Raw genomic sequence first — 22,747 nt, forward strand, 5'->3', positions numbered from 1 at the left:
GGTTACAGCACAGGCAAGGCGGTGAGAGCTGGGGACACACCATAGTAGGGGGGTCAAAGGGCAACTTGGTGAACCCAGATCTTCTCCACCCATGGAAATCTGCCTTGGCTATACATTGGATTTCTTAAAGAAGCAGTGAGCTCATTTCTTCTGTCTTTTTTTGTTTTTAAGATTTACTTATATATTTAAAAGGCAGAGTTAGAGAGAGAGGGAGAGACAGAGTTGGAGACAGAGAGATCTTCCATCTGCTGGCTCACTTTGCAAATAGCCTCATGGGACAGGACTGAGTCAAGCCGAAGCCAGGAGCCAGGAACTCCATCCTGGTCTGCCACGTGGGTAGCAGGGGCTCAAGGACTTGGGCCATCTTCTTCTGCTTTCCCAGGCCATAGCAGGGAGCTGGACTGGAAGCAGAGCAGCAGAGGCTCCACATGGCACTCCAATGTGGGATGCCAGCGACGCAAGCAGTGGCTGAAATCACTGTGCCACAGTGCTGCCCCCCAACCTCTTCACTTTCAAGAGATCACGGCCACGGATATCCATTGCTGCCCTGGCTTGGTGAAAGTCCATTAACAAACCTATCCCACAGGACTCAGTGACTTTGCTGTGGGCATTTGTGCAGACAGGGCATGGTGCCCCCACTGCCTAGAGACAAGTTCAAGTGTGTAGGGAACAATGAGGGTGTGAATTCCCAGTGCCTGCTACTTGCCGTCACTCATTCGGTGAGCACGCCCTGAACTTTTATCCCAGGTCAAAGTTATGATGGCGGAGGGTGTGGGAGTGCCCCCTAAGACGTCACGCAAACAGAGGAATGTCCAGGCTGAGACGTGCACACTCTTCAGAGCCGTCCTCCCTGTTTATGTCACCTCCATGCTCCTCTCCTTTCTTCTATGCGAGCAGAACACAGGGAAGCCAGCCTAATAGTGGCCAACTGGACCCACTGCTGACCCCCGGAAGGTTCCAGACACCGAGTGGCGGCCCCGTCTAGAGAGAAGGTGACGGGAGCCAGGGGCCTGATGCTCTTGTACTGCTGCCGTTCTGATCACCCAGTGTCCCAAGGTGCCTTGTGACACAGAGAGATGCAAGAGGAGTGGGGCCGGCTGGCACAGTGTGGTCTGGTTAGCCTCAACATGGCAGCCCCATCTGAAGTGGAGCGGCAGACTAGGCACACTCACCAGCCGCTCCTCATCACGCCTGAGGACTTGTCCGCAGAAGTGACAAGCGGTGAAAACCATCACCACCCTGGCTAGGCCCTAACAGCCCAGATGCTATAGCCTCCGAGACGCCAATGATTGCTGATTCCCTATGGACTCTGGATTCATTCCACGTCCAGCCGCACTTGAAATCATTCGGTGCAATCCGAAAAAGCTGCCAGCGGGGACTTGAGCCGCTCATTCGGTATCACGTGAACGAGCCCTCATTTCGGATCTCACTGGCAACGCCAGCTCACTAAGGGAGCAGCTGGAATGGCTGTGTCTGGTACAGGGCCACACCCCAGCAGAGCGGAAAATAAACCTTTGCTGAAAAATGCACTGGGACATTTTTAGTAGCAGAACTCTGAAGGGATTCTTGGAGTTATTTCTGTTTTTCAGAGAGGACCAGCACTGTTCAAATTCAGTTTTCAGTTGAGATTTCTGCATACCTTAAGTTCCAGAGTCTCAAAGTCAAGAGAAGGAGAGGGAATATGCATTTCAAAGTGCACTGACCTTGGGGCACAGGAGCTACTCCAGGTGAAGGGTGTAAGAATTGCTGGTTTGTTTCCTGGCGAAGGTTCAAGTTCCCAAGGCAGTCCAGCAGGGCGGGTTTTTAGGCTGGCGCTGTGTTGGAGGCTGTCCCACGAGCACGCTGCTTGACCCTGGCACAGTCTCTCTACCATGGGGCCAATGGGGACTTGGGGTAGGCAGGGCAAACTATCGCATGCCCCCGTAACACCCCAGCCCAGCCACAGCCACACCCCAACGTGGATTCCCAAGCTGGCGCCGGCTTTAAGACTCCAAACCACAGGCTCAGAGCCAGGGATGTCTATGACTAGTAATGGCAGCTGTATAATTTTAAATCCACTGTGACTCCAGGAAAACGTCAGAAGGAAAACAAAGGGACTGGCGCTGTGGTGCAGTGGGTTAAAGCCCTGGCCTGCAGTGCCGGCATCCCATATATGGGCACCGGTTCGAGTCCCGATATTCCACTTCTGATCCAGCTCTCTGCTGTGGCCTGGGAAAGCAGTGGAAGATGGCCCAAGTCCTTGGGCCCTGCACCCGTGTGGGAGACCTGGAAGAGACTCTTGGCTCCTGGTTTCAGATCAGCACAGCTCCGGCCGTTGCAGCCAATTGGAGAGTGAACCAGTGGATAAAAGACCTCTCTCTCTCTCTCTCTCTCTCTCTCTCTGTGTGTGTGTGTGTGTGTAACTCATTCAAATAAATAAATCTTTAAAAAAAAAAAAAAGAAGTAAAACTAAGTTTTGTTTTTTTTTTTTAACTTGGTTCCACAGCCAGGGGTAAGTGCTCGGCCAGTGCCTGCCTACAGGCAGCCTACAGCCCTGCCTACAGATGAACCGTATTTCCCTATTAATGGAAAATGCTCACCAGGATGAGCAAAGACGGTATCCCCCAGCCAGCAACTAACCATCGCTGGCCCCAGCTCCCCGCCACGGGAGGAAAAAAGTGAAACCAAAAGGACAGTAATGTGAAATTTGGGGAATATGACCAAAGTTTGTGGGAAAGTGGAACTAAAAGTGTTAAGTGTATTCTGGTGCAAAAACATGTTTAAATCCGTGCATCCTTTTTCGGTAATACACACGTCCATCAACTTTTTGAAGACTCCTTGTATGCATGGATTTCAAGACTTTCTGCACCAACCTGCACTGGGTGTGCCCCGCCCCTTGCGGAAGTGCTAGATGTCGGTAGGCTTGGTCCCAGCCCGGCCGGGAAGGCAGTCACATCGGCTGGGCACAGATGCAGAGCAACAGGTTGGATGGGTTAGCTGATGGTTATCTAAGTGGGTCAGGCACTCTCCCTGCTGACTTTGTCTGCCTCATTTACAGTGGACAGCAGGGTCAACAGCTGTGGCACCCAGGGCACACACATACTCGCATCCCATGTCCTCCTGCACTGTCAAATCCATACGCTGAGCATTGCTTCTCCTCACAACTGCAGAAAACCTCTTCAGGTAACCTGAGAAACCTGAACACAAGGGAGCTTTAAAAAGTCTGGGCTGTGGCGTGGCTGGCTAAGCCTCTGCCTGCAGCATTGGCATCCTACATGGGCGCCAGCTTGCGTCCCAGATGTTCCTCTTCTGATCCAGCTCCCTGCTAATGCGCCTGGGAAAGCAGTAGAAAATGACCCAAGTGCTCGGGCTCCTGCATCCGAGTTGGATACCTGGAAGAAACTCCTGACTCCTGGCTTCAGCCTGGCCCGGCCTCAGGCATTGTGGTCATCTGGGGAGTGAACCAGCAGATGGAAGACTTCTCCCTGTCTCCCCCTCTCTCTGTTAACTCTGCCTTTCAAATAAAGTAAATCTTTAAAAAACAAAACCTCTATCACAAACTGTTTGAAGCCCTCTCTTGTGTCCTTTCTTTGCAGGGCCAGTCTAAACATGTTAGGACACCACCCAGGGTCAATCGCATGGTATCTGAAAGCAGGTAAGAAGTCAGACAAGGCAGGAACAGAATCCATCTTTGTAGTCACTCTTACGCTAGGCTTGTTTATAGTAAGTGTTCAATAGTTCCCAATGAGCTAGATTCTGGAGCAAGAAATTCCTCCAAAGATAAAGGGATGGAGGATAGGATGCACTATGTATAGTCTGTTATGGAGATGGCATTTTCCAAACCGAAGCCAGGGCACATGGTCCAAAAGTAACTATCCGAGATTGTTTCTGCACGAGGAAGCCCCGGCCTTGTTACCTTCCTACTGGCATCTGTGCCAAGTCCTATGCGCTATACCAGGTAACTACTCACAGGTTCCATGACAAAACCCACACATCCCCAAAGCGAGCTAACACTAGCCACAGACCTGATTCTTTCATTTTAAAGTTAGGGGCAAACGGAATCATCTGGAAGGAGAGGCACACTGGGCAGTCCTGTGTCTGTAAGGGCCTCAGACCCCAGTGAGACGATTCGCCCTGCAGCAGGTGCTCAGCCTAGTGGCAGGATGCTCACATCCCTCCCAGCTCGGGTCCCCGCTTCCAGCTTCCTGCAGATGTGCATCCTGGAAGGCAGCAGCAGGTGCTTGGCTCTCTGCTCCCCAGCACGGGGGACCCAGATCAAACGCCTGGCTCCTGGCTTCCGCTGGCCATCGCAGGCATTTGGGAAGCAAACTGGAGCTCCCTCTCTCCTTCCCTCTCAAAAAACATTTTTTCAGACTGCCTCCTCAGCTGCTGCCTTTGAGCAGGTGAGGCCTAATACTTGGCTGATTCTTTGTGCGTTTTTCAAAAAAATCCACTTCAACATAAACACCATTTATACCAGCGAGTCCACCCTCGGGCCTCTGGAGACTTAACACACACTCCAGTGTTCTGTGAGTGCGTGACTGGCTGTGTCTCAGAAAACCTTGAACCCTGGTGGTTGCTGTCTACTAGTGGGCTGGGTAGTGCTACTTCATATATCTTCATTGGAAGGATGGAAAAGATGGATGGATGGATGGATGGATGGATGGACTGACAGACAGATGGATGGAGAGGTCATAACTCATCCAGGAGTCTTTGGGATAAAAGACCTTGCGTTCACCCTGGCAGCATTAGCTAGCTGATTTCCCCACAATGAAGAGAAGGAATACAGGAACCACTTTACAAACAGAAGAGGAAAGTGTCCACCTGTGGTCTTGACATCTGAGTAGGAGCTCAGCCCCTCTTCCTGTCTGCATCTCTCCTGCGCATCCCCACCTCCCCCAGGACATCAAGTTCTTGGAATGCACCAGCAGCTGAGCGCTGGACCACAGCTACCAAGCGAGGGCAGGCATTCCAGAAGGCAGGCCGGGGGCCCTGCACTTCCCAGAGCAGAGCAACAAGGTTGGGGAGGTGCCAGACGGGGCCTCAGGGGTCACAGCCGGTCTGCTCTTTCCCTTGCATCCCTACAGCAGGGGAGCTCTGTGCCTCGGGGGCCTAAACCCATTATGCAGACTGACCTGTGTGGCTTTGCCACTGTGACAGGCTGGCAAGGCTGCAAGGTACCCTAGGGAAGTAAAGCACACTTTGTCAGAGACCAAGTCTGCGAGTCACTCGGTGCGTGGGTGCAGCGTCATTTGTCAAGAAAGATCAAGAAGATGGATCGTCTGATTATCTCAGGGGTCGGAGAAGTCCGTGCATGCCAGTGTGTGTGTTGCTGGGCGTGACATCCACCCTGGCAATCTAATATTTGGATTGCTGTGCTAGGGTGTGTATTTTGTTGCAAAACCCCAGAGCCATGAGGCCAGTGCTGTGGCACAGCAGGCTAAGCTGCCGGTTGCAATGCCGGCATCGTATATGGGCGCCGGTTCATGTCCCGGCTGCTCCACTTCTGCTATCCAGCTCCCTGCTAATGCATCTGGGAAAGCAGAGGAAGATGGCCCTAGTGCCTGGGCCCCTGCTGCCACGTGGGAGACCCCGATGGATTCCAATCTGACTGCAGCAGCTGCAATGATGCAGACATGGGGTTTGGAAATCCATGGCCTTGTTCAGGGAGAGCTGCTGGAGGAGACAAGCACACAAACGCTTACCCAGCACATGACGAGGAAGGCGGGTCTGGTTTGCGTTCTTAGCAGGGCAGCGACTGGGATCTGTTTTTTAGAAGCACAACCAATGCCAGCAGCAGTGCAGGAATCGGCCCCCGCCCCTACAGTCAGAGTGGCTGCAGAGACGGCACAAGGCCCTGGCGTCTCTTTTCGTCCTACGCAACCAGAAGCTCAGCGCTTCCTCCTCCGGGAGTCCGTGCTATGGAATCAGCGGAAAAGCAACCCAAGACTGCTTTACCAGGCTATCGGAGCTCATCAGAGGAGAGAATGAGAGAGAATGGTAGTCACAGGTGGGAAGTGGCCAAGCTCACTAGGACACAGCCACGGGGTGAAATCTGATGTCAGCTTTGAAACGATAATTAAAATATCATGCAGAATTATACCAGAAGGTTAGGTTCAAAAAGAAAGATGGGGGCCGGCGCTGTGGCATCGCGGGTAAAGCTGCCACCTGCAGTGCTGGCATTCCGTATGGACACCGGTTCGAGTCCCGGCTGCTCCACTTCTGATCCAACTCCCTGTTAGAGCCTGGGAAAGCAGTGGAGGATGGCCCAAGTCCTCGGGCCCCTGCACCTGCATGGGAGACCCAGAATAAGCTCCTGGCCTCTACCTCTCAGATAAGTAAATCAATCTTTAAAAAAAAAAAAAAAAGGGCAAGATAGGCAGCCATGTTCATCAGTCTGAGTGAAGATTTGTGGAAGGGGTCTGGCTTTTAGTATTTTAAAATGTTCCCCAGGGAAGCTGAGTACCCAGCAAGGCCCGAGAACCAGGATGTGGAAACTAACATTAGCCTCTCAAACATTAGCACACATTCCAGTCACCGAGAGTCTGATTGAAACACCCATGTGGGGCGGTGCTAGGTACAGCGGCTAAGTCCCTGCTTGTGCCTGGTTGCAGTCTGATTCCTCCACTTCCAATCCAGCTTCTTGCTAATGCACCCTGGGAGGCAGCAGGTGATGGCTCAAATGCTTGGGCCCCTGAAACCCACCTGGGAGACCTGGATAGAGTTCCAGCTCCTGGATGGAGTTCTTGACTGCTGTGGGCATTTGGGAGAGTGGACCAGTGAAAGGAAGCTTACTCCCTTTCTCTCTCTGCCTGTCACATAACTAAAAGGAACTAAACAAATACCTAAAGTACAGATCGCTGGGCCCCACCTCCAGGGTTTTCAATTCCATGAGTCTAAGCTGGGGCCTGGAAATGAGCATTTATTTTTCAATTTTTTTTTTAACTGACACCTCCCAAAAAAATGGTACATACTGATGCTTCTACAAATATACACACTGCATAATGGCCAATGGGGGTAAACACAGCTATTTCTTCAAACCTTTGGTGTTGCCATTGTTTTGGGAAATTTTCTTGGGTTTCCACACAGGTCAGGGGACCACACTTTGAGAACCTATATCCTGAATACGCAGCCCTCAGCTCTGCCTTGTAGGCTTCTGAGTTGCACACCAGATTTGCATACCCACTGGAGTGACAAACAGATGATCATGTCTGGCAGGGTTTTGATCCAAAGAGGGAAAGTCAAGACAGAAGAAGGAAATGCCACTGATGGCTGGCTCCTTCCCACATGCCCTCTGGGGCTTGTCCGAAAGCCGACCTCGAAGCAGGGTGTGGCCATTTCTACTGTGGGAAAACGAGAACCCAGGAGCAGGCAGCTCATCATACGCAGCCGAAGTCGTCAACACCCAAGTCCCAGCTGCTCTGCCTCCAAGCACACACACACACACACTGGACGATTCACAGCCCTCCCCAGAGGCAAGGACACCGCCGGTGAAGGCACAGCTGAGATGTCGGGAAAGCGAGTGTGGGAGCAGAGTCCCGAGTTCACCATGGCTCGAAGTCTTTCCCCTTGTTCTCAAAGTGATGCACCTTTACAGATGAAGAAGTGAGACGTTCATTGCATGGCAGCATTTGCTGAGTCAGCATTCGGCACTTACTCAGACCTATGCTCCTGGACTCTGGCTGTTGTGTGTGATGTGCGCCTGTGCGAAGAACGTGCCTGGCAAAAGTCATCCAAGTTTAGAAGAAAATGTATGCTGGGACGGGCACTGCATGGGGCAGCAGGCTGAGCTGGGATGCCTGCAGACCCATATTGGAAGGCTGGATCAAGTCCTGGTTCCCTACTCACATGCTTAGGAAGCAGCAGGTGATGGCTCAAGTACTCGGGTGCCTATGACCCAAGTGGGAGACCCAGATGGAGCTCCAGGCTCCTGGCTTTGACTTGGCCCAGCCACAGCTGTGGCAGCCAAAGGGGGGAGTGAACCAACGATGGAAGATCATTCTGTCACTCTGCCTTTCAAATTAATAAATCTCTTTTGCAAGAAAAGAATACAGGGGCCAGCCTTGTGGCGCGCTGTGTTAACTCGCCGCCTGCAACTCCAGCACAGCTATGGGTACCAGTTTGAGTCCTGGCTGCTTCATTTCCAATTCAGCTTCCTGCTAATGGCCTGGGAAAGCAGTAGAAGATGGCCCAAGAGCTTGGGCCTCTGTGCCCATGTGGGAGACCCAGATGGAGTTCCTGGCTCCTGGCTTCTGCCTGGCCCAGTCCCAGCAGGCCATTGCAGGCATTTGGGGAGTGAACCAGTGGAAGTTAGATCAGTCTCTGTCTCTGTCTCTGTAACTCTGCCCTTCTTAAAAATATATATTTATTTATTTGAAGATTGGAGTTACACAGAGAAGGTGAGGCAGAGAGAGAGGTCTTCCATCCGCAGGTTCACTCCCCAGTTGGCTGCAATGGCCAGAGCTGTGCCGATCCAAAGCCAGGAGCCAGAAACTTCTTCCCAGTCTCCCACAGAGGTGCAGGGGCCCAAGGACTTGGGCCATCTCCTACTGCTTTCCCAGGCCATGGCAGAGAGCTGGATGGAAAATGGAGCAGCCGGGACTGGAACTGGCGCCCGTATGGGATGCCGGCACTGCAGGCGGCAGTTTTACCCACTATGCCACAGTGCCGGTCCCTCTGCCTTTCAAATAAATGAATGAATTTTTTTTTAAAAAAAGGAAAAAATACAATGGATGCTAATATTAGAGATGGCCACGGTTACCAATAACCTCAGCAGGCTGGAAAAGCACGAGAGAATCATGGGAGGCATCGGTGACACAGGTGAGACTGGGCTCCTTTGGTTCCAGGACCGCAGGTGTTTTCAGAGCCTCCCTCCCGGGGGCGGGGCTGGGTCTGCGGAGGCCCCAGGCAGATGAATTCTATCCACACCTTCTGCTCTGCCCCAGATTTCTCTTGTCAGGAGAGCTCCTTAGGGCCTGAGATCTGAAGGCTGTTTTGTTCAAGTTTGGGAAGATCAGGTCGAAGAAAATTATTCTCCTGTCTCTCCGGGTACGTTTTCTTCCACAGAGAAACTGCACTTGCTGTGAGCAGAAGTTCGAGTGGGAGGGTATGGAGTGATAACCTCAGGGAGCCATCACCTGTATGCAAATTGATCCTAGGGAGATTTTAAGCACTGGCTGAAACATACTGGGGTCACCCCCTCAGCCTCACCCTGTCTTCAGATTCGACACGACAGAGGCGGAGACTGAATGTTTCAGGAGCTCTGTGAGCTGGCAGCACTGGCCTCACCTGCGTGTGCCCTGGGCTGCACAACCTTAGCCCCCACGAGACCCACCGAGCGTGAGCAAGATCTCCAGGTGGTTCCTGAGCTTCGTGAGGTTTGAGAGATGCTAGCTTCCGGCGTGACTTCCGGGAGAGCACACCACCCTTAGTGACTGCCGTGGGACCCTACATGAATCCTGGCTTTTCCTCTAGCACCAAACACCGCTGACAGTGAGGGCTCCGAGGGACAATGCAGAAAGACCACGGCAGCGTACATGCAACAGGTCCATCAAAGCCAGCTCCATTTTTGCTGCCACTATGATTATTAGCTGCTGCTACGTTCATTGCTTTCACAGGGGTGAGGGATGTCTGGCCCCGCCAAGGCAACTACAGGCAGGACCCAGAATTCAACACCTCTACAATTCAGGCTGACTTTGTAGTGGTTCATTTTGGGGGGTGCCCACAAGTGATGTGATAAACATCAAATGGTCCTGGCAGAAATTAAAAAAAAAAAAAAGGGGGCTCCCAGACCTGGTTTAGATTGATCAAAATGGGAATAGCAGTTGCCAAAGTCTGCGGCTGACTACTCCCAACCCACATTCTCCCCCGTGAACACTCAGAACCTTGGCCTTGACCCGTAGTCCACAGGCAAAAAGAGAGCCACATGGCTGGCAAGAAGCTCCAGGTGACCATTAAGGAAATCAGCCACAGTGACTTCACATTCATGGACCCGAGTCGGTGAGTATCCACCTCCGTTGCCATAGGCCTCCAAATTCTCAGGTTGGAACGCACACACCGCCTGCAGGTAAGTGGTAGTCAAGTGCACGAATGCTTTGTAAATGGCTTTAACCCAAGCTGAACTGCCAGCAAGCAGACGGGCAGCTGCAAGAGAAAACCATCGCCTCGTGTCACTGGGCTTTTGCAAATGGGCAGCTCAGAAGGAAGAACCAAATCCTTGTCTCCCCTCCAGCTTGGCCGCTGGTCTGTGTGAGGGGAGGGGTGGCCGGGGCCTGGACTCCAGATCTCTTCTGAGCATGCTGGGGCCTCATGTGGCTGTATGCCTCTCATTTTCTGTTTAAGATTGATTGATTGATTGATTTGAAAGACAGAGTTATGGGGCGGTGAGGGGGTGGAAGGGGGCAGTGGGTCTTCCACCCACTGGTTCACTCCCCAAATGGCTCCAACTAGCCAGGTCTGGGCCAGGCCAAAGCCAGGAGCCTAAAACTCCATCTGGTCCCCCAGTGTGGATGGCAGCGGTCCAAGTACTTGGGCCAGGTTCTGCTGCTTTCCTAGGCGCATTGGCAGGAAGCTGGATTGGAAGTGGAGCAGCCAAGACTGGAATTGGTGCTCAGATGGGCTGTTGCAGTGCACATGTAAGCTTAACCCAGTGCGCTACATCACCAGCCCCCGCATTCCTCTCGTTTTTGAGCTCCCAGAAGAAGCACCCCTTGGGTCACAACCTTATATGCGGACGCTGACTCTGCAGAGGAAAATGAGAGGCGGAGCCCGGGGTCCCCCATCTCAGGTGGCAGCCTTGCTTCCCAGGCTACAATGAAGTCACTGTTGGCTCTGTGTGTGTGTGTGTGTGTGTGTGTGTGTACCAAATACACAATGCCTTCTGTTCTCGGGGCCAAAAGAAAACAGGTGTTGGCATGAGGCCGTCCACATTTCCCTTAATGAACCGAACAGCCCAACCTGAAATTCAAGCGCTACACTTTCAACAGCAAACAAAAAGGTTCGTGTTCCAGTCTGGTTCACTGAAACCCAGTGACTTTGCTATCAGCCTTGAGCCTGGGAGTGCTGGCTTACTCATTCCAGCACGTGTAGGGGTCAGTTCCACATGTGAGCAGGGCCAACACATCGGCCATGTGACACTTCGAGTGCAGAAAAGTGACTGCTGCAACTCCCGCTCTGCCCCCTGTGTGTTCCTGAATGGCTTCTCTCTCCCTCTCTCCCGTCCCTGAAATCCGGGGAATTCTGCAGCTGAACAGGCCATTCAGCCTTCAGAAGCCAATCTCCTAATTGACTTCTGTGAAAGATGGCCCCCTCCCATCAGGAATTACGTGACAGGAAGTGAAGGTTTGGCCTCGAATTTAAGATGCCCTCAGCCCATGTCAGAATGTCTGGGTTCCCTAATCCAGGTGCCAACTATTTTCTTGCTAACCCCCACCCTGGGAGGCAGCAGCAGATGGCTAAAGTCATTGGGTCTCTGCCTATCTGCCCACTTAAGAGGGGACTGAGGTCTTGGCATCTGACTTCAGCCATCATGGGGTTCTCGGGAGTGAACTAGTTGATGGTATCTCTCTCTCTCCCTCTCTCTCATTCTGTCTCTGTCGTTCTGCCTTTCTTTTTTATTTTTTTTAAATATTTATTTATTTACTTGAAAGTCAGAGTTACACAAAGAGAGGAGAGACAGAGAGAGAGGGGGGTTTCCATCCACTGGTTCACTCTCCAATTGGCTGCAACGGCCAGAGCTGGGTCGATCCGAAGCCAGGAGCCAGGAGCTTCTTCCAGGTCTCCTATGCAGGTACAAGCAGCCAAGGACTTGGGCCATCTTCTACTGCTTTCCCAGGCCATAGCAGAGAGCTGGATGGGAAGTGGAGCAGCCAGGACTTGAACCGGCGCCCATATGGGATGCCAGCACTGCAGGCAGTGGCTTTACCCGCTATGCCATAGCACCAGCCACTATTCTGCATTTCAAATAATAAAACAATAAATACAAGAAAATAATCACGTGAGAACTGGAGATCCACGTGAAACACGAGTTCACTCCCCAGCCACAGTTCTTTGCTTGTGGGTGTCATCTAAATGGGGGCTCTGCATCAGGACACCTGTACTATTGCTGCCTGGTACAACTGGCTAAGCATCTGCATAACAAAATGATGAGAAGAACAGAAAAAGAGCGCCAGGGCCAGCCCAACTGCAGGATGATGTTCTCAGAGTTAGAGCTGAGTGTCCGACCCTGTAACAAGGCAGACAGCAAAGCCTCTTTAAGACGCAGCACAAACCGTTCCCAAACATACGCCTTCTCCCTCGTGTTCAATGACAACGTGTGGTACCTCCCCACGGTAACGCTACACAAGGTGGGAATCACGGTGAACTTTCTGTTAGCCGGAACGGGAGGAGGGGTCTCTGCAGACACCCTACAGGCTGCGGCGATATCCAATCAGCAGTGTTTGTGCCTTCTCTCTCCTGGACTGCACCTTGCAGAAATGCTTCCCTTACTGCAAAATTATATAGACACACACACACACACGAGCAATGGCTTGATTATGCAAAGACTACTACTACAAATGTGATGCAAACTTCAAGAGCAGGGGTGTTAGCATTGGTGCTGGAGAGAAACAAAGTACTGCATCTCACACTTCTGAACCCACCAAGAGCCAGAAGCACACACATTCTACTCCCAGAAACAACACCATGATGTTTAAATGTGTCCAAGTAGGATGATACGGTGGTGTTGTTGTTTTTTTCTCAATCCAAAGACAATTCCAAAAACTGAATTTCCAGTTGTTTTTCTGGAGTCTTCAAAACAGAAACCAGGCAAAGGGACAAATAATTCTCAGCCTTACATTCCTAGCTGCTTGCCACTACTTCTAGAAACCTCCAGTCCAGACAAGAAGAAGCAATGACATGAGACCAGTGAGCTGGCAGATCTCTCACAGGCAAGCTGGGGTTTAACCGGAGAGCCTGATAACACGCCCAGACCCAGCTGTACTGGCTGTACTGAGACTGACGGCGTCCGGTCCCGTGCTCACCCCTCCCACAGACAGAGGCCTGTGCGACCCAGTGCTGCAGCTACAAGGGCTCAGTAGTCACTGGCTTTGAGCCTTAACCCCCATCAGTCTCCAGAAATCAGCTTCTTCCTCGTGCTTGTCAAAATTGGTGCATGAAGGTATTTAGATTCATTTATATTAATTGCAAATAAAATCTCTGTGTGTGTAGGCATACGCAGGTACACGCACTGGGGCAGGGCAGCCATCCACGTCCCACCCTGGGTCTGGCTGCAGGTGGGGGTCCAAGGCCCTCTAGGTTCTGATTTAGTTCCTGGAGCAGAACCCCAGTGTCTGCATTTTAAGAAGCTCCCCCAGGCTCTCCTGCTGCCCAGTGACGTGGGGAACACACATCCAGAGTAGTGGCTCTCAGTCACAACCACTGGCAGAAACAGCTGTAAATCTAGAATCCCCCACCGGACCCCAGGCCAATAAAATCCTAATCTCCGCGGGCTGCGCCTGGGGTGTGGTGGGTCCTGGAGTTCACAGATGCCCCCAGCGAGCCGAGACAGAGAACCACGGAGGATAGTGCAGGTGCTTAAGTAAATCACCTCCTCTCACAAGAGAGACCGCTCCGCCAGGCTAACCCCTCTGCTGCTCCGGACCCCCTCCTCTGCTTGCTACATCACAGCACTGCGTCCCTGGGGACCAGACCTGGGCTCTCTGCTCTGCAGAGTTCCCCATCACACTCTGAGAACTGATGACCCATGACTGCCACTTAAGACCTGCTGGGGCCAGTGCTGTGGTGTAGTGGGTGAAGCTGCCACCTGCAGTGCTGGCATCCCCTAAGGGTGCCGGTTCGAGTCCTGGCTGCTCCACTTCTGATCCAGCTCTCTGCTATGGCCTGGGAAAGCAGTAGAAGATGACCCAATTGCTTCAGCCCCTGCACCCACATGGGAGACCTGGAAGAAGCTCCTGGCTCCTGGCTTTGGATCAGCGCAACTCTGGCTATTGTGGCCAACTGGGGAGTGAACCAGCGGATGGAAGACCTCTCTCTGTCTCTCCTTCTCTCTGTGTGTAACTCTGACTTTCAAATAAATAAATAAATCTTTAAAAAAAAATTATAAAGTGGACCTGCTTTGCAACAACCCCCAAGCTACCTGGCTCCGACAGTCTGCAAGGATATTCAGTTCGTGAAGTTTTCATGACGTCAGTGCATCACAGGAGTGCACTTGTACAGCCTTCCCGTCGACATCCTGGAAGGAGGCCATTGTGAGGGGCTCAGACAGGGAGGATGGGGGCGGGGAGTGGCTAAGCTGCAAGGTGACGCCACCGAAGCCACACTCCATCTTTCTGCTCTTTAGGCAAACCTTCTTGAAGCTGGTGGGACCCAGAGAGGCTACTGTTCAGGATGGAGAAAAAAAAACAACACAGGGCCCCCAGAGATTGCGTGAATCAGAAACTAAACTGCTTCAGCAAAGGTGTTTAAAATGCAAGCTCCCTCAAAGGAAGCTGAGCCTCGCTCACCAGGGGTGCTACAACCACTGATCTGCACTGGAGGGTTGAGGGACATTTGTCAGAGCCGGGGTTTTTGAAAAGAACTCAATACACTGTCAGTATTTTATTTTTATTTATTTATTTTTTGGACAAGCAGAGTTAGACAGTGAGAGAGACAGACAGACAGAAAGGTCTTGCTTCCATTGGTTCACCCCCCAAATGGCTGCTACGGCCGGCGTGCTGCGCCGATCTGAAGCCAGGAGCCAGGTGCTTCCTCCTGGTCTCCTATGCGTGCAATTGGGTCATTCTTCACTGCCTTCCTGGGCCACAGCAGAGAGCTGGACTGGAAGAGGAACAACCGGAACAGAATCTGGCGCCCCAACCGGGACTAGAACCCGGAGTGCCGGCGCCGCAGGCGGAGGATTAGCCTAATGAGCCGCGGCGCCAGCCATTGTCAGTATTTTAAAAATTCTTCTTTCCTAGCACCGCCTGAAGACTTGGAAGAACCAGCAGCCCTGGCCCATGTCCCGCACAGGCAACAAGTGTCCAGGAGCTCCGGGTGCCCCTTGGAGGTGGCTCTGGACTCTCCAGCTGCCCTGTGCCTGGTGAGCTTCCCTGGGCTCTCACTGCTACCTGCAGAACAGGCTTTTCTTAACCAAGGACTCACCCTAAAGGAGCAGAGATGGCGAGAGGATCTGTAATCACACCCTTTGGTCTTCTACTCATGGGCCAATTACTGTCTCCTCAGAGCCCTATTTTCCTTGGCATTGCTGTTCTGATGGAATGATGACAGCCTCATGGGGTGGCTGTGAGTATCAAAAGGGAGGAGAGAGTCCGTATGTGACAGAGCACCACACACATGCAAATGTTCCCTGTCCCAGCGGTTCAGAACTGTCACTCACAAAACCTGACTCACGCATGGGAGGGAGGCCAGCACCGAGGCGGGTCCTGGGGGAGACAAAGTGGGACCGGTGCTCTCTGCACCTGCAGGAGCTCCATTCTGACAAAGGGCTCCTCCCTGGCAAGCCGGCCCGTGGTGGCCAAGAGGCTACCAGACCTTGAATCCTAAGGAAGAGGTGGCAAAGCGCATGCTCACGGCTGAGCCTGATTCCCTCGCTACTTTCAGGCTAACTGCTCTCTTCCATCCAGATCTGTGGGTCTCCTGATCCACGGCTGGTTTCTCTAACAGGGAGAGAAGAGGAAGGAAAGGCACAGAGCGGGTAAACAGTCTCTTATTCCTTCTCCACCCGCATGTTCCCTGAAGACCTCCATCTCGTCTCTCTCCCCATAGTACCAGCTTAGCACGATGTGCATGTTGGCAGGATTTCCCTCTTCCAGGGCCTGTCAGCTGGGTCTGGAGGAGCCGGCAGATGGCCTACAACACAGCTAATTTGAGTTCATATTCAAGACAACAACCAGCCTCAAAGTGACTTGGCCCTGGCCGCCGTGGGAGGGGAGCAAGCGGCTCTGCCATCCGCCACGCCCTGCCCGCACTTGCTGTGCCAACACAAAGAGGACATTTCTATCTCACCCAGAGCTGTTCCGGAGGAGCTGCAGGGGAGGAGCTGCAGGTTTCCCAACCAGCCCGTCTCTGGTGAACTCTCAGCATGAACTCTGGGGCGCTTCTGTTTGCATTGCTAACCCTTTCGTGAGTCAGCTCTCTTGCTGTTCTCCTAACCCACCAGGCACCTCAGTGGATAACGTCCAGGTCACGCTCGGTCCATCCTGGGCACGGGATCTGCCCCCCAGGAGAGGCACTGTCTTTAGCACTCTGCTAAAGCCCTCTGCAGCCCATGGCGACATTGCTACGTATCCTCAGTCCAGCGATGGCTTCAGATCACCAAGAACAGCTGGATGGCGGCAGCTCCCTAGGGATCACTGCCTTCCCTCCATGCTTCTGGGAGCCCAAGCGCTGTGTCCTGCTCGGCCTTGGATGGCGGAAAAGCTACTTAGCTCTGCTTTGGTATTTCGTGTCTCTCATACTCAGGGACAGCCTGCACCAGTGCCACAGTCGGCAAAACACACTGTCACCAAGGCCCCAGTCAATCCCTCTGATGCAGGGCCCAATCTCCCCCAGTCTCCCAACCTCCCTCCCTCAGCTGAAAGGTTCCTTGCAAATCAACCTCTTAGTAAAATTAAGTCACTGAGAGTGGTACAGCTGGCCCCACCGGGTCCCCCATCACAGGACTTCTGAGGTCATTCATCTCTAGAGAAAACATCTTGATGTGGGATTTTGCAAGGAGCACGAGACCCTAAGCAGGAAGTAAATATCACTTGACCGACAGAAGCCCTCTCTGCCATCATCGAAACTCCCAAAAGAATGCGGTATCACTAACAAATCAAAGGAGGCCACAGGTACTCAGGTACTGCGGATCAGCCAGGGATCTGCACGTGAGCCGAACGCGCGCCTCTCCACCCCAGCTTCAATCTGTAAGAACACTTGCCCCAAGGCCAGCAGTGTGGTGCAGCAGGTTTGGCCACCCACTGGGAGGCCGGCCTCTCTGTCACAGCGCCAGTTTGAGTCCTGACTGTTCTGCTTCCCACGGCAGCTTCCTTCCAAGGCATCTAGGAAGGCAGGGGAGAATATTCCACGGACGTGAAGCCCCTGCTCCCCTCGTGGGGGACCCAGATGGCTTTAGCCAAGCCCAGAACTGGTTATTGCGGCCATCTGGGGAGTGAACCAGCAAATGAAAGATCTCTCTCTCTCCCTCTTTCTTTCAAATACAAAAATAAACCAATTTTAAGGGGGAAAAGGCTTCACCCCTCATCCCTTGAGAAGCCTAAGAACTAACTGATGGCTGTCCTGCCCCTTACTCTGCACCACTGGACCCTGCTTTCTTCCATCACTTTGCCATCAGTGACTGGTTTGGTGCACATGGGACAAGGGGACCATGGTTTGGGGGCTTCTGTAACAATAGAATGACTCTCCCCACCGGACACGGAAGTACTGTGAGGGAAATAATGTTAAAGGTCTTATTTAGGAAAAAAATTAAAATTCATAATTAGGCCTTTTTGGTGAACTTCTTAAAGTCCCGTGATACGCATGGATTTCAACATTTTCTGCACCAGAGTGGGAATGCAGCACAGTGGTGAAGATGCCGTTGGGGACGCCCTCATCCCACCTCAGAGGGCACAGGTTCAAGTCTCACTGTTGGCTGCTCTGCTTCTGGCCCAGCTTCCTGCTAATGCACACGCCAGGAGGCAGCAGGCAATGTCTCAAGTAAGCACCTGGATCCCTGCCACCCACACGGGAGACCTGCATGGAGTTCCAGGCTCCTGGCTTCAGCCCGGCCCAGCCCTGGCTACTGCAGGCATTTGGAGAGCAAACTAGCTGATAGAAAAGCTCACTGTCTCACAGATGGAAAACCAATCTCTTTCTTTCTTTCTTTCTTTCTTTCTTTCTTTCTTTCTTTCTTTCTTTCTTTCTTTCTTTCTATCTATCTATCTATCTTCTCTTTCTCTCTCTGTGAACAATTTCTGCAGCAAAATAAACTGATCTTTTCTTTCCACTGTCCACAAAATGAATGAACAACTTTGTATTTGACAGATGTTTCAAAACTCTTATTCGGGGCTGGTGCTGTAGTGTAGCAGGTAAAGTCACTGCCTGCAGTGCCGGCACCCCATATGGTTGCCGGTTCAAGTCCCGGCTTCTCCACATCCGATCCAGCTCTCTGGTATGGCCTGGGAAAGCAGCAGAAGATGGCCCAAGTGCTTGGACCCTTGCAACCGTGTTGGAGATCTGGAAAAAGCTTCTGGCTCCTGGCTTCAGATCAGCCAGGCTCGGGCTGTTGTGGCTATCTGGGGAGTGAACCAGCAGACAGAAGACCGCTCTCTTGCTCTGTCTCTGCCTCTCTGTAACTCTGCCTTTCAAATAAATAAATCTTAAAAAAAAACAAACAAACAAAAACAAAAAAACAAAAAAAAAACACCCTCATTCATTTAGAGCATTTCTTTGAGTGGAACATTTTCACATTCTTCAACAGTCTCAATTTTCAGAGCCTCCACCTTGTTAAGCCACATCATCTTGGAGAGAGAGACAGACAGAAAGGTCTTCCTTCCGTTGGTTCACCCCCCAAATGGCTGCTACGGCCAGTGCGCTGCGCAGATCTGAAGCCAGGCGCCAGGTGCTTCCTCATGGTCTCCCATGCAGGTGCAGGGCCCAAGCACCTGGGCCATCCTCCACTGCCTTCCTGGGCCACAGCAGAGAGCTGGACTGGAAGAGGAGCAACCGGGACAGAACCAGCGCCCCAACCAGGACTAGAACCCGGGGTGCCGGCGCCGCAGGTGGAGGATTAGCCTAGTGAGCCGCAGTGCCACCCCAGGAAGATCTGCTTTGTCATATTATCAGCCACTGTTGCAACCATGGTGTTAGGTCAGGGAGCCACTGCCCACAATGCTGCCTCTGCTCTGGAGACTGGAAACCATCAGCAATGCAAAAGGCACCTTTGCCTTGGGTAGAATGCAATTCTGTACAGATCCTTGAGGTTCCCCACAAGCAAGTCTCTCCTCTGTTGACAAGACAGTTTTCTCAAACAGGAAAGTGGAGCCGATTCCTTATTGCAGCTGAGCGATATGTCGTGTTCCCATCAAAACACGCGGTTGAGCACACACAACTTGAAATGACCAGACCCCCTAAATCAGGCATAGTTTGCACTCTGTGGCCACGGGCACCCTTGTCAAGGCTCTACTTACTCAAACCCAGTTGCTAAGGTATGGGATGGATGAAGGGCCCCTGGGTGTACTGACAGCTACAGTCCACTGATCCTCTCTGCTGGTCTCATGGTTATCATCTGTGGCCTTGCTTTTGAACTGTGGACTGGGGGAGGTCATCGCCCATGCAGGATCTCAGAGTGGACGTTTGATGCAAGGGTAAAAGTGCTGTATGGGACGCCAGCATTCCCTAGGACAGTGCTTGGGTTCCAGTCCCGACTCCATTTCCAATCCCAGCTTCCTGCTAAGGCACGATCCCTGCCACTCCCATGGGAGAGCTGGGCTTCCTGGCTTTGGCCTGGCCCAGCCCTGACTGCTGCAGGCACTTGGGAAGTCAACTAGGAGTTGGACGCTTGCTCTCTCTCGCTCTCTCTACCTTTTAAGTAAATAAAAAAATAAAAAGTGTTTTAAAAAGAAGTGCAGAGCTCATGACAAGAGCCTCGGGTGATCACTGATGTCATAAATAAGAGTGTCAATTATTAAATAAACAACGGGAGTCACTGTGCACTTACTCCCCATGTAGGACCTCTGTTCTTAATGAGTTGTATTAAAAGAATTAATGGTAAAACTTGTCTTTAAGGCCGGCACCGCGGCTCACTAGGCTAATCCTCCGCCTAGCGGTGCCGGCACACCGGGTTCTAGTCCCGGTCGGGGCGCCGGATTCTGTCCCGGTTGCCCCTCTTCCAGGCCAGCCCTCTGCTGTGGCCCGGGAGTGCAGTGGAGGATGGCCCAGGTGCTTGGGCCCTGCGCCCCATGGGAGACCAGGAAAAGCACCTGGCTCCTGGCTCCTGCCATCGGATCAGCGCGGTGCGCCGGCCGCGGCGGCCATTGGAGGGTGAACCAACGGCAAAAGGAAGACCTTTCTCTCTGTCTCTCACTCTCACTGTCCACTCTGCCTGTCAAAAAAAAAAAAAAAAAAAAAAAACTTGTCTTTAAACAGTACTTTATACTTTGCTGTGTCTGTATGGGTGCAAACTGTTGAAATCTTTACTTAGTATACACTAAGTTGATCTTCTGTATATAAAGATAATTAAAAATGAATCTTCATGAAGAACAGGATGGGAGAGGGAGTAGGAGGTGGGATGGTTTGGGGGTGGGAGGGTGTCACTCCCCCTCTTCATGGAGGAACGACACTAAACCCTGCCTAGGCTTCATATCCGAGTCACGGCACCATTATGTCGCTCCCCCTCTTCGTGGAGGAACGACACAGGACCCTGCGCTGTTCTTTCGTCTGCTCGGCCCTCCCCGGGTTTGCTGCTAGTTCTTCCCGGGTTGGCTACCGACCCTTCCACCTCCGTGGAAGGGCGGTTCCCCCTGCCACTTTCCCCACTTCCGCGGGGGAGCGGCACACCGCCGGCCAGCTCTCTCGGGGGCTGCTCAGATGTTCCTTCAGATAGATGTTCCTGGTGCATGGTGTCTCTCTCCTCCTTTATAGTCCTCTTCCACCAATCCCAACTCTGCTACCCACACGCCGAGTACGCTGCTCTCCTCCAATCAGGAGCAAGATCAGCTCCTGCAGCTCAATCAAATTGGCGAGAGGCAGCTGTGTAGAAGCTGTTTCCTCCTCTCCCAGCGCCATATTGTGGGAGAGCAGATGCATAGAATAAGTCTTAATTCCAGTAACAGTCTAGTCCGAGTTGCTCCCCACAGGAGGGCAGGTATGGGGGGGAAGAATCAGTATAATCCAAAAGTTGTACCTATGAAATTTGTATTTATTAAATAAAAGCTTTCTATTAAAAAAAAAAAAAGTGCAGAACCTCAGCCCCACCCCCTACGTGCTGAGGCGGAACGTACATTTCACAGGATGCCATGTCCAGGTATTCAAACGCATCCCAGCGTTTGGCAGGTACAACTGTCAGTATGCCAGGTGCCCTTCATCTCTCCGTATCCACTGCTGACTCTAGCTTCCTTTGATGTGCACCCCGGGGGGCAGCCAGTGATGACTCAAATCCTCGATCCCTGCCACCCACACGGGACACTCGGACTGAGTTCAGGTTGGCCCTGTCCCAACTACGACAGGCATTTGGGGAATGAACCAGCAGACAGAAGGTCTCTAGTGTGTGTGTGTGTGTGTGTGTGTGTGTGAATAAAATAAAAGGGGAGCTCTGGGGTCAAACCCTGACTTCAGTAGATTTCACAATGCCAACCACCGCTCAAATTCAGTTCCTCTTAGAACGCCAATTTATTCCTCTGCTGCTCAGAGACAGCATCGTGAACTCTGCTTCCCTTGGAGGCCTGCACGCTCAAGAGCTGTGTCCGCTTCAGTCTGGCCAAGCCCTGGGGCCATCTGGGAAATGAACTAGTGGATGGGATATCTCTCTCTGTCTAACTCTGCTTTTCAAATAAATAAATGTATCTTCTAAAAAAAGTGCACTTTGGCTCTGTACGGGGGTGAAGACTTTTCCTCCAATCTCATATTTGACATCCCATTCAGGGAGAAGGATTCTGATGCAGACCCAGCCAGAGGGAGGCATCCTGGCAAGCAGCCCTACTGCCCCCACTTCTTTCTTCCCATGGTTTCTCCAGATGCACAGAGACACTGAGACCAGGCAGACAACAGAACCATCTGGAACCCACAAACATATGGCTAAGCTGGGTACTCCGGCTGGCTGCAGAAGGGATCCGGGGCAGACCGTGTGATAGGAGTGTGCTCCACCACCTGAACGCCAAGACAGTAGCCACTGAAGGTGAACAGAGCGACAGGGGGGCTGCCCCATATCCACAGCCTCCCAACCTCCCATCAGAATTCCCTCTGCCTTCAAGACAGCAGTATGCCTGGGCTCCCACACTCTGGGGCAGGGGTGAGGGTGCCTTGTGACCCAGAATGGCGGCAAGGAAGTGAACCGAGATGCCCATGGGACTTCAGGAGGCCAGGGAAGCAGGAAATGGGCCCCTCCTTTGCCCTTTAAGGATTCTTTGATTCTTGTCTGAGCAAAGAGCAATGGGGAGGGAGCCCAGGGGAAGCCTGGGTCTCCAATGACACCAAAGAATCACATCAGCACTGTTCCCTAATTCTGCATGAGAGAAATTGATGGCTTAAACTACTGTCCGAGGGGGTTTCTGTTTTGAGCCCCAGATCAATGCCTGTCCAACTACCATCAGAACAAAGCCACCGCCTAAGGATTCAGAGAAATTAAAAATCAATGGGAGAAGGGGAAGGCATTTGATGCAGCAGTTTTGATGCCAGGTGGGGCGCCAGCATCTCGTATCAGAGTGCCATGGTTCAAGTCCAGACTCTGCTACTGATGTCAGCTCCCTGCTAATGCACATCCTGGGATGTGGCAGGTGGCTCAAATATTTTGGATCCCTGCAACCACATAGTTCCAGGCACCCGATCTTGGACTGTGAACCTCCAAAACCACGAGCCAAATTAAACCCTTTCTCTTTCAAAAGCAGCTTCTCTCATGTATTTGATACAGTGGCAAAAGGAAGACAAATACACAGACATTCTACTGCCTGCTGGTTTCAGTACAGAAAGAACCTCCTGTGAGCAGGGCTTCTGACTACCTCTATACCAGCCGAACTACCAGCACCCAGGAGGGGCAATGAGTAGCACCAATCAAGCCAAAAGACACTAATGGCCAATG

The 22,747-nt window shown here is 52.2% G+C and overlaps 1 protein-coding gene across 4 annotated transcripts in view; it reads right to left on the minus strand.

Annotated features, from left to right (window-relative positions):
- The window catches only part of DAPK1 (death associated protein kinase 1), a 176,981-nt gene that overhangs the window by 91,970 nt on the left and 62,264 nt on the right, over nt 1-22,747 (minus strand). The gene's annotated exons all lie outside the window — the stretch shown is intronic.

This window comes from Oryctolagus cuniculus, chromosome 1 (genome assembly GCF_964237555.1).
Source record: "Oryctolagus cuniculus chromosome 1, mOryCun1.1, whole genome shotgun sequence".
Lineage (NCBI taxonomy): Eukaryota > Metazoa > Chordata > Mammalia > Lagomorpha > Leporidae > Oryctolagus > Oryctolagus cuniculus.